This window comes from Impatiens glandulifera, chromosome 7 (genome assembly GCF_907164915.1).
Source record: "Impatiens glandulifera chromosome 7, dImpGla2.1, whole genome shotgun sequence".
Classification (NCBI taxonomy): domain Eukaryota; kingdom Viridiplantae; phylum Streptophyta; class Magnoliopsida; order Ericales; family Balsaminaceae; genus Impatiens; species Impatiens glandulifera.
The window spans coordinates 19,560,150-19,573,358 of record NC_061868.1 but is presented as its reverse complement, the minus strand read 5'-3'; positions in this window follow the sequence as shown (position 1 = coordinate 19,573,358).

Here is a 13,209-nt window from a genome sequence, read left to right as displayed (position 1 = left end):
GATAGTGGTAAGGAATTGGAGGAACAAAGCTTTGAAATATGCGTTTGGGACATCCTGGTGAGAAATCTATGCAAACTATTGTTAAGCAAGGATTTCTGAAAGGTATAAAAGTTTGTAAATTAAATTTTATGAACATTGTGTTATGGGAAAATAAAGAAGAGCAAAATTTGGCACTACTATCCTTAACATCAAGGGTATTTTGGACTATATAAACTCAAATATCTAGGGACCTACCAAGACTCCATCTCTTGGAAGTAGACATTATTTTGTTATTGTTGATAATTTTTCCAGAAGAGTATAGGTGTTTCGAATGAAGAACAAAGATGAAGTGTTTGAGATTTTTCTTAAATGGAAAACTCAAGTTGAAAATGAGATAGGAAGAAATATCAAAATTCTCCAAACTAATAACGGTAGACAATACAAGAATGATCCATTCCAGAAGTTATGCCAAGAGTGTGTCATAGTTTGACACTTCACAGTAAGAAAAACACCACACTAGAATGGAGTATCGGAACGTATGAATATGACATTGGAGGAGAAATTTCATTGTATGTTGTCCAATGTTGGGTTAAACAAGAAATTTTATGCATAAATTGTGGTATACACTCAACATTTGGTAAATCGTCTACCATAATCTACACTTGGTGGAAAGACTCCATTAGAGGTATGGTCGGAAAACCTGTAACTATTTATGATTCTTTGTATATTTTTGATTCTACAACATATTTTTATGTAGTTGAATTAAAGTTAGATCCACGAGCAAATAAGACTTTTTATGAGATTTACTACTAGAGTTAAAGGATACCGCCTCTAATGTTTGGATGCAAAGAAAATCATTATTAATAGAGATGTTACTTTTGACGAATCTTCAATGTTGAATTAGGTAACACTAGACAAGAATGTTTGTACTCCACAATAGGTGATGTTTGAGCAGATAAAGATAAGCCAACTACAAGTGACTCTTCGACGACAGACGGATAGTCAGATGAGGAAGAAGTTCTGACCCAAGAACCTTCACAATAACACGAATTAATTGTTATGAACAGACCAACTAGGGTTTGTTGATATGGAGACCTATGCACTTCTAGTCGTAGATGATGTTCCATCAACTTTTTTAGATGTCATCCAAAGTAATGAAAATGTAAAATAGAAAGGTGTTATGGAAGATGAGATGAAATCTCTTCAGAAGAATGAGACATGCATGACATATCTACCAAAAAGGAAGAAGGCTATTGGTTGTAAATGGATCTTTGCTAAGAAAGAAGGATTTACCAAAAATATTGTTGTTCGCCGCTATAATGGAAGATTGGTAGCTAAAGAATACGCTAAAAATAAAGGATTTCATTATAATGAGGTATTTTCTCATGTTGTTAAACACTCTTCTATTAAAATTTTGTTGTCCTTGGTAGCGTAGATGAATTTGGAGCTAACGATGTGAAGACCGCAATCCTACACGGTCATTTGAATGAGGAAATTTACATGTCTTAACTAGATTGATTCAAAGTTACTAATAAATAAAATTGGGTTTGAAAGTTGAACAAATTATTGTACGGATTTAAGCAATCGCTAAGACAGTGGTACAAGCAACTTGACAAGTTTATGATGGACCACAAGTATACAATAAGAAAATTCGATTCTTGTGTGTATTTGTGCAAACTACAAGATGAGTCTTATATCTATCTTCTCTTATATGTTGATGATATGTTGATAACATCAAAGAGCCAATATGAAATTGACAAATTGAAGGCTCAATTGAGCAAAGAGTTCGAGATGAAAGACATGGAAAACCCAAAATTTAAACATTATTTAGAATTGGTAAATATCTTGCGCATTTAAATTGGCGTTGAAGTGCCAATTGAAAGCACTTAAGAACTATTTTCTTAATGATGAAGATTTTTATTGGATATTGTGTCAAGGTGGAGATTTGTTATTTTATTGGCACAATAAGAGTCCCACATCAGATGATGATATAAAAAACTATTCTCACAATTAGAATCCCACATCGAAAGATGATGGGAGTGGGGCAAGTTTCTTAGTCTATTCCTTATTAATTATATCCTTAATATTTAGAGATGTAGGTAACATTTGGCCGAACTCCGTTATTGTATGTGTTAGGATCAGTGACAACAACAAAAGGGGGGTTGAATATTGTTGTTCTAATTTTCACTTTCAATGCGAATTTAATCATATTAAGGACTTAAAAAACTATTTCTATTCTTTAACAAATCGTAGCAAGCTCTTGAACGATTTCAAGTGCGGAAAATGCTTGCGGGATTTGAAGCGGGATTTAAAGCAGAAAATGCAGAACTGAATAAAGCAGTAAAGTAACAACACAAGATTTTATGGATATTCAGAGGTAAAACTACTATGTCACCCATTCTTCTGTTTCCAGAAAGATTCCACTAGAAGACTTAATTTGTATAGTCTCTACACAAACCCACTCAGATCACAGGTCTTAAACAACAGCATGTTCTGAACTCCTAGCTATCACTCTTTGTTGAATAGACAACATTCTGTTCAACTTACAACACTAAAATAACTATCAGGTAGTACAAAAGATTATCGCTCATCTTATCATAGTGATTTACAAAATACACTTAGTGAGAGATTAATCAAAGAGCTTTTTGGATCGTGAAAAGACGAAGAGTCGAGAGATCCAGAATTCAAGAATTCAAGCGTACAAATAAATTCGCCGTTATACTCTTATGTCCATTTTATATTTGAATCATAGTAACGGTCGAATCTAATTCGTAGATACGTGACAACTTTCTGTTTGTTGTATGCTAGGTGTATGAGATAGTACGCATAATAATAATATTCATTGGATCGTGATGTACGGGATTATACTGCGGAATATTCGGTACAACGTGGTGTACTAGATAGTACTGCGCAAATTATTGGAATAATCGTGTACATGGCAGTTGTACATTTTGGCGTCTTAAGCTGATGTGGAAGATGGCTGATATCGAGCTCCGCTGATGATCAACTCTCTTGATAAGGAAGTCAGTTGTTGAAGCAAATCAACTATTGACGCAACTCAACTGTTGGCTCAACCCAACTGTTGCCGCAACACTACTGTTGGAAACCCATCTGTTGACGCAACTCTTTTGTTTCCGCAACACTCCTATTGGCAACCCAACTGTTGACGCAACTTTGCTGTTCGCTAATCGGCTGTTAGCGCAACACAACTGTTGATGCAACACTACTGTTCTCTATTCGGCTGTTAGCGCTTCTTCAGACTGCTGTTAGCGCTAGGCTGTTACCAGTGTTTCTTCAGAATGCTGTTAGCGCCAGGCTGCTGCCAGCGCTTCTTCAACTCTACTGTTGGAGCAAGGTTGCTGCTAACGATTCTTCAACTCTGCTGTTGAAACAAGGATGCTGCTAACGTCTTTTCAGCTCTACTGACGTCAAATCTTCTTTCAGTGCCTCTACAGCTCTGTTGACGTCAACTTTGCTTCCAGCGCCTCTTCAGCTCTACATGCGCATTAAATATTTGTAGAACTTAGTTTTATTTATTTATCAACGCATCATCCAAATTATGTCGTATTGATTTTTATTATCTTAAGTTCATTTTAACCATTTAAAGCGTTTTCTTAATTCAACTTAATTAATGATTTCCCTTTTAATCTTAATTCTCCATTTTTCTTTTTTTTAACTTAATCTAACAATTTCCCCCTTTTTGATGATGTTAAAACTAAGTTATAAGATCAAGGAAGATCAGGGGACTAAGGATAACTTATATATATACATATAAAAATAAACACTTAAGATATTCATAGATTCTCCCCTTTGTAGCTCATGCCTTTAGTTGGCTTATTATGTTATATTCCTCTTCTAGGCTTCCCCCTCACTGATCTACCTCCTCTCCCGCTTCCCCGTTTTTAATATCAGCATCTTCAATTTGATTTTCTGCGACATGCTTGAGGTAGTCTACTACTTTGGCAATTTGCATACCAATAATATCAATCTTCGTGGAGAGATCGCTGTTTTGGCTGCAGATAGTATTGTTCAGAATAGTTTTCAGCCTAGTCATGGACTCCTTTATTATAGTGACCTCAATAGAACTCCTCGAAAAATGGATAAGGATTTTATCATGCGCCGATGCTACCGAGGCCGTTGCTTTTGAGGTAGTTGCTGACTGCTCTTTTAGGAATTTCAATTCACCAAAGATTGTTGTAATACTTTGTTGTAGAGGCGCAATGGTGATCTGGATGAGGCTTCGGAGGTCCATTGTTCCTCGAGATGACTCTTTAGGTGAGTGAGGAGTTGATTGCTCAAGTTGGGAACCGTCTGGAAGAATCTGAAGAGGAGCAATTTGTGTACTTTCCTGAATAGAAGACAACGCTGGATCTCTTGAAGACGAGGAAGCTCGAGGAGAAGGCACATGAATTAGCGCATGAGATCTGCAGTCAACCTCCTGAATCTCTGTACATATTTCTTTTATAATTCCAGTCACTACTACAGAGTGACTGGATGCAGCCGGAAAGAGTAGCTACTCAGATTCTGATGAGATCTACTGCACATCAACCTAGGAGAGCTGTTTCTCAGGAGCAGAGGAGGATATATGTTGATCAGTAGAGGAGAGCTCCTTCTCGGAAGTAGATGATGAGTGCTGCTCAACAACCTAGGATAACTGCTGCTCAGCATCAATGGAGAGCTGATGTTTCTCAGCAGCTTGACTAAGCTTCTACTCAGTAACTTGGAGAGGTAAATGCTCTGATGTTCTTTAATTAAGGAGAGTTGCTGCTCAACAAGCATGGAATATCAACTTTTCAACAAAGAAAAGTTGCTCTTCGGCATCTGGACAGTTCAACACTTCCATAGGATTCCCCCTTTATTTGCTCAGCACCACTGGTGGACTCAGTACCATGTATGAACGATATGAAAGTTGAGCTGAAGGAGTCCAGGATTTGTTGTAGTCTGACGTTGACATTGGCATCCAGCCATGTTGTTCTCTTTAAAGGGTCGTAATTGGCCTACCTTTAGAGAAGGATTGGGTAAAGGCACCTCCTCTAGCGATGGGTGCGACCAATTCTCTCCTCTTGAGAGCTTCCTGAATGTTCTTAGTGCATGACCAATTCAGGGTTGATTTCTCCAGAACAATCAGTGCCTTAAACTTCAAACTTAGATCGACACCGAAAAGGAATTGAGTGAATCTCTGGTGGAGCCTTATATTGCTCTATTTGTCGAATACTCTGAGCCTCTCCATCGCCGTCGTCTCAACCTCCTCCATAATCAGATCGTTTGTTTATTTCACTATGGAGAGAGGTTCGGGTACAAAGACCACAACATCCTTTCCCTTTCCTGTAACTTCGGTAGGTTGAGCAGGAGTAGAGACAAGTTCTCTAAATATAATACCTCTAGCTGCTGTAACCCTTTTTGCAATGGCCGTTGAAGAGACACCTGATAATAGAACAACTGTTGCTCGAGTTGCAACTTTTGGGTGTGCTGCAGTAGGGCTAATAGTTAGCTCTACAGCAGGGGTTTCAGCAATGTTACCAGCTGACACAATAGCTAATTCTTCAATAAGGCCTTCAGCAGGTGCTTCGGTTAAAACCAGTCCAGGAGGTACCTCAAGAATCTCCTCTAATATAGGGGTTTCCTCTAGTCTAGCCTTCTTTGCTCTAGAGACAACCTCAACTGTCTCTTCGATTGAATCTAGGTTTTGTCTGTTTGAGCTCACAACCGATTCTTCAATCCTCAACTTCCTTCTCTTCGCTGGAGTTGAACGACGATAGAGAGTAGAGCACTTAGACAAGGTAGTGGACTTTCCGCTCGACTACTGAGCGAATGACTCCAAATTATCGTCCTTGATCCCTTTCATCCTAAGAATGTAGTTTCCAACTATTTTGTTAGTCATAATCCTGTTAGGATGAACGACTTTTCATTTGCCTACGTTCACCTGGATGTGTTCAAGCAACCTGCTGATCTGTAAGACAAAACTAGCATGCTACTTCTTCGGAAGCATCACCATTGTTGTGAGGGTAATGAAGAGAATGAATGACCTGTTGATAGGCATTTCTTTGTGATGACCACCATTATTTCGAATCTGTCCTACGTGTAGGCATTAAAGGACCCTATATTCGCCCAGAGAGATTTTGAAATAATGTCATTGAGGAGACAGTATTCCGGCTTTAATAGCTTCTTCTTTCCATGTGTCTCAATAGGGAATGCTTCGTTTGAGAAGACCTTTTGTCCTTAATCATATCAGCCGGAATCTGGTCTAAAATTGTGAGCCCTTCCGTCGGAAGCTCAAAATATTGGGCGAACAACTCTTCTGAAATAGAAACATTCCCGCCCTTCACCGTGCTCTAAATGACGTCTATAACTATTCTCACCGAAGAAAATAACTCATGAAGCTCTTGTTCATGAACTGAGAATGGACCCCGAGAAACTTCCTTATACCGTGTTAGGATCAGGATGGCCGAGGGAGACTGGGGTCTCGCTAGGACGAATGCTTACACACACGCCGATTGATACTAACCCTATTAGAGGTTAATATCGGTCTCAATACTACGCAAGTTGTCATAAACTTTTGAACCGAGTTCAAGTGTGGAACTGTTCGTTTAAACTTGAAGTAACACACACACGATTTGGACAGCGACAAGAAAATATGAAGTAGAGGAGAAACACAACACATAATTTATGGATGTTCGGAGATAAAGCTCCTATGTCACCCCTTCTTCTCAAACGTTGAGAAGGATATTCACTAAGAATATTCAAAACAGTTTACAATACGTCAAACAACCGATGCTTATTTAATGCTCGTTTTCGACTTCTTGCTTCGCTCACTCTGTTGAACAAAAAAAAATTCTGTCAACTTATAATACTCACTACTCACACATAATAGATGAACTTATAATACACATGAAGTTCTATCACACACTTTGAAATGCTTTAGACAATATTTGAAAAGAGATGATTTGAGACTTCTAGTCCGGTTCAAAAATTGGTTATTCTTCTAGTTGTGTTCTGATATCTTAAATAGAAAATATGACAACGGTCATATTTTCATCTTCAACGGATACTTGCATGGTTGCCCTTTATTTCTTGAATCTGATTGGTTGATCAAGGAAGTACAATAGATATCTTGATAGATCAACAGGGTATTTAATGAGTTTAATACTTCATGAGGAGAAGATCAACAAGTATCTTTGTTTTCTACTGATTTAATTATCTGGAGTAATGTGACAAATATCTGCTCAAAGTAGACTATTATTAGACTTATACCAAAATAGATATCTAAATATTTTGGTAGTCTTCTGCTTCCTAAATGGTATTATCAGACTTGTATTAAAATGACAATAATACAGTCTGTACGTTTGAAGGCTCTTTTCAGTATTTTCCGAGAGTGTTCTGTATTGTACTGAAATGAAAACAGCCATCCGCTCTCAATATAAATCTGTCTTAGCAACAACTAGTTCTGTCTCTTAGATCTGATCGGTCAAACTACCGATCATTTTACAGATTGTCTTGTATAATAGCTTAAGGTTATACCAAGTAATTTATTGGGCAAAACACTGGTTGCACCATCTTTATAACATCGAAGGTATTACCGGTCATACTGCCGAAGTGTAGAATCCAATTTCTCTTTATATGGGGGGAGACCGATTTTTCTTCCTGAGACATAATTGATGAGTTTACCGATCATAATGCTGAGCGGTAAGTCCGTTTTTTACTACTAAGCCGATCCTCTACTGGTTTCGTTTCTTGTAAAGATAAACGAGTATAAAGTTGATTTAGATGGTCCCGGTTTGCGCCGCCTTTTTAACACCGGTCAACCGGTCTAAGCGGTAAAACCGATTTGTAGATACGAAGGAGTAAATTGTCGGTTTCGGTTTTTCCGATTCCTGCATTACCAAGCTTCTTTGGTCTTTCCGGATTTCTTTTATCCTGCACAAACGATGGATTTGGTTAACTTCTTTAGATAGTTAATTACTTACTAATTAACTATTTATTTTATCTAACAATTTCTCCCTTTTTGATTATTTAATTTAAATATTCAAAACTTATAATTGTTGGCCGCTTAAGTTTAGTTTTGATTCAAAATTTGATTCATAAAAGTTTGTGAGTTGATTTCTTTAGCAATTTCTCCCTTTTTGATATTTTTAACTCTTAAAATGATCAAAATCAACATATTAAAAAGAAAACATGATCATCAAGTGGAATTCCTGTTTAATAGCTATAAGTAGAGTTAGTGAATATAATTAAAAGTTTTAATCCCAAAATCATAGACTGTAAAAAGAAACATGGTAAGATAAGGATAAACATAGGAATAGAATTTAGTGTCTCCCTCGTTTCGTTTTAGGATTGTCTTCCAGAACTTTGTTCACGAAGTTGCGCATAAAACCGACAGTTGGTTGTCCAGGAATGTTGCGTTCATGACTCCTTTCCGGTTGACCAAAAGCATTGATCTCGGCATTTCTTTCACTTAGCATTATCAACCGAGCTCCCACCACCTCTATGGATTCTCCGGTTTGACCGAGCACTGTGGGGAACAACTTCTTGTGGAGGTGCTACCGGGAGAGACTGGGACACTCTTGTGGTTCTTCGAGTTAGTGGTTCTTCATCCTTTTCTTCATCTTCCTCATCATTCGGCTTTTCAGTCTCTGGTAGTGTATTCACCGGTATTTCAGTTTCCGGTTGCACATTCACCGCCTCAGACTTCTTAGTTCCTTTTCGTTTAGCCACCCTATTCTTCTTGGCAATATGAGCAGGCACATCTTTTTCTTTATTAATGTCCTCCTGAATTTTTCGTGTAGCTTCTTCATTGGCTAGTTTAGCTGCTTTAGCTTTCGAATCTTCTTCTTATTGGAACCGACGGGCAACCTCTTCATGCTCCCTCAACTTTTCAGCGTCTACATCACTTTGAGACCTCGCCATCTCAAGGAGCTGTGAAGACATGAGTTCAATAGATGACAGTGTTTTAGAGACAATAGGCTATATCCGACCTACTTCATCCCATACTTGCGCCAATTTTTGATCGTGGGATTTTGATGATGATGCGCGCTCTCTAAGTGCTTCGGTTATTTGAGCTTCCATGGATGCTTGCCATGGATTTAGAGCCTTTTGGATCAACTTCTCAAAGGTCACCCTTAGGAATTCTTCAGAAAAGGATCGGGATGAGCCGAGAGCACGGGATTGCAAAGGAAGCGCCCCATGAGAGTTGACGTGAAGAGATATTTCGGTGCCGCCCGGTCTATCAATACTATTCTCTCTTGTTTTGTTGTGGTCAGAAGACTTACCCGATGGAGATTTGTCCGTTTCATTTCCAGTAAGAGATGGGTGGGAATTTGCATTGTCCTTCCCTTCTTCATTCTCAGACTCATTGTCAGTTGATCTTGGTGAGCCGGAATTGTGTTATTCCTCTGACTCAATTCGACGTTGTTCGACCATTTCATCGAACTTCTGTTTCCCTAGTCTAAGGTATACGGAATGTTCTTTAGCACACAGGCCTTTAACCTCAAACCCGTCAAACATTTCTATTTCTTCTGCTAGAGTCCATGTAGGTTTAGATGATTGACCTTTTTTAAAAGATGGCTTCATGACTCCAACCGTTTGTGTTTCATCCTGGTTAATATGTTCTTCTTCAACCGATACAGATTTCGGTAATTCTTCAGCCGTTACAGGCATGTTTTCAAACTTGGATATAGATGCAAGAAGGTCCACCATAACAATTTTTAGCAAAGTGATTACAATTTCATCCACTCCTGTTGTAGCCCCACTCAAAACGAGATCCTACTCCCTTTTTGCAATGATTGGCAATAACACTCTCCATTTGGCATTTTCTTCGACAAATTTAATTGTTGTTAGAGCTTCATGTACATATGTAGTTTTTGTTAAGGAGAAAACCACCTCCTCCATGGACACAAGGCCTGACCACTTCTTCTCTTCCGGAACTTCAGGGTGTACTTTAAAACTTGTTTCTAGTCTTGTGCTTGCCCACGCATAGAAGAAATCGATGGTTTCACTTGCTTTCTCATCAACCTATTTAAGAATGCTATTCACAATATTCTCAGCATTTTCCTCGTCTTTGTGGGGATCTGGTGCTTCATCAGAGTCTGGAACAATTGTTTCAATTTCCTCCTCAATTGTACTTAGATTATCCCCGATTTTGGTTTGGACTCTTTCTCGATTTCCTTCATTTGTGTGATCAGTGACATCTTTCTCTGGATGACCGGTGTCAAACTCGGTAAGATGCTTGGTTTTAGTAGTTTTAACAGCTCTTTCCTGATCATTATCGGCCATTTGACCTACTTCATTAACAGAATCTGTCCGGTCGATTTCAGCAATCCGACTGGTCTCACCAATTGCATTTATCAGATCGGCCTCAGCCATCCGATCGATCCCAACCATAACACGATTTGTAATGTCAGATACTACCGGTTGAGCTTTTAAAACCGCAAGCTCAAGCGGAAGTACTGAAGCATCCTTATGAGCAATAATAAGAGATGGAGTGGGTAAATTTACCTCAGGTAGAGTGGTTTGTTCAGGAGATGGAATCCCTTTTGTCTTCTTCTGTTTTCTCTTAGTTAGACTAAGAGCGCTGAAAGTGGACTCGACATTAGCCTGAAGGTTGAGCAGTGATTCCGAGTGAGTTTCTGGATGGGGGAGTTTGGAGCCGGTATCTGTATTTTCACTGGCAGTTCCTTCAACAACCGGTTTTCTCAGAGGTACCTCGGACATAGATCCTTTGGCCTTTCCGGCTCTAACAAAATATTTCCCAATATTACCGGAGTTTTAAGATTTTGTTGTTTAGGAGAGGAATACCTGGACCAGTATGGATGTTCAGATGACATAGAATCTTGCCGATCTGCATCGCATAGCCAAGACTCCTGGTGGACTCATGAATGACCATTTCACATAAGATTCTGAATATAATGCGCCCCCAATTAATTCGGCCGCCTCTCAGGATACCACCCATCATGTCGAACTTTGACTGAGTTAAACTGTCAAAATTTCCCCCTTTTGCCTGAAGCGCCTTAGAGACGATATCACATGATTCCCTGTATTTGCATCTCAAGGATCTCTTCTTTCCATTGAACTGTATTGGTACACCGGTTTCGGAGAGTATCATTTGAAGGTTGTATGTTGATGTACGAGATAGAGCCATGGAGAAATCTCTACCCTTCGTTGGAAGTTTTAAAGCATTGGCAAATACACTTTCAGAGATAGAGAACTCTACCCCGCTTACCTTTGCATTGATAACATTGTCCGTTAGCTTCGTTGTGTTGAAAAACTCTCGAACAGCCTCCTCATAACATATCATTGGTCCGTTAAGAAAGTGTTGCAATCCGGACTCCTTGATAGCATCCATAACCTTCCGTATCTCGATCGAACCCGCATACTCGATGCAATCGAAATCCACCTGAACAATATGGGTAAATAGTGCGTTATCCCTTCCCATGGTGATAGATTGAAGTGAGATTTTTAGAGAGAGAGAGTAAAACAAATTTCTAGAGTTTCTGCAAAGAAAATAATGATTCAAGGATTCGACGGTTCTGCATTTTAATGGATAAGCGTGTCAGTTATTTCCTTAATAATCATTGAACCGTCACTTAGGATTGTACGACCCCACGCTTCCCCAAATTAGGCAATAATGGCGCTTTAGTCAAAATCTTGTCATTTTTCAATGTAATGACAAAAATGGCGGTTGAAATAATATTTTAATGATTTAATAACAATTAATATGATAAATGACCATTTTGAACAGAGCCGATTTAAAGTCTAAGTATTGAAAGTCATTTAATAAATTTGACTAAGTGTTAATTTTATTAATGCTGAAATAGAATATTCGATTTTATTATGCAAAAACCGGTTTTGGAACAAAATAACCGGTTTTCATCACCGAAGATTAATATAGGGAAAGGAAAAGAGAGAAAATTTCAATCCCTCGCATCTACCCTATGGATCTAGGTTTTTGCCTTTTTCTTGATTAGAATGTTGGATGAGATCATAGGAGATCTCAATTAAAAATTAAGATTAAGAGAGATAAGATAACTGCTGATCTGAGGAGCATATCCGATCTTCCTTTGAGGAGAAGAGATCATCTTTTTCAGATTTTCGAAGATGATGGAAGATCAGTTAATAGGATTTCCACAAACTATGGCGATCATCATTTCGAAGATTTTCCTTGTGTAGAAGTGGGTCGATTCCTTAGTCAGAATGGATCTGCCGATTATGTCGTTAAGAATCTGGATGTGAGGACATTGTCTGGACTTGATTCCATAATTTTCGAACAGAGTCAACTAGTTTGAAAAGAAGAATGCCATTTCTTGGTTGATGTTGTTTGGTGATGGAGGAAAATCGGAAAAGCCTTCAGAGGGAAGATCAAAGAATTGAATGAGTACTTCCTCGTCAATCATGATGAGTTCTGCTCTTACCGGGGACACAATTGAACCATTTATCATTCTAGCATTGGAGAAGAACTCAATGACTTCTTCTTCACTGATACTTCAGGATCCTTCAAGAAACTTCCTCAAACGAGAGCTATCCAGAGATTCAAAAATGATTTCTTTGGTTTCATAATCGACAATAGTTAGGACAAAATCGAAGTCGACGATGAGGGATGTGCGAACGAATGACAAATTCATTGTGAGGAGTGGAATTTTGAGGAAAGAGTCTTCAGACATTGAGAAAGAGATATGATATGAGTTTGTTGTGGTTTGATCTTAGATGAGTTGCTCATTAAATAGAAAGCTGGTTGAAAAGCATTCAAGAGTCTATTGGATGGAGATATCTAGCCGTAATGAGATGTCTTTTCACATTTCCCGAAAAGATACTTTTTGAACATTGGGAAGGACCTTATCTTTTTCAGAGAATATTAAATTAACTAATCGAAGAGATACCATGTCGTTGTTACAACAAGGACAAGCGAATTTCCCTTTCGTACTCCAGCCTGAACGTACGCGGGAAAGTCGTTAATGGTCAATAGCAACGCCGCTCGCATGTTAAAGTATTGCGAGGTGTGTGCATCAAACGTTCTCACACCAGTTTGCCACAGTTTAGTCAACTCATCGATCAATGGATGAAGAAATATGTCAATGGCATCTCCCAGACTCTTTGGACCTAGAATTAACATAGATAGAATGAAATTGCTAGAATCCATGCAAGTAGTGGGTGACACATTATAAGAACGAGAATAACCAGCAAAACACTATATGACTTTCTCCCATTTGCAAATGGTTGAAACCCATCGCTTGATTAACC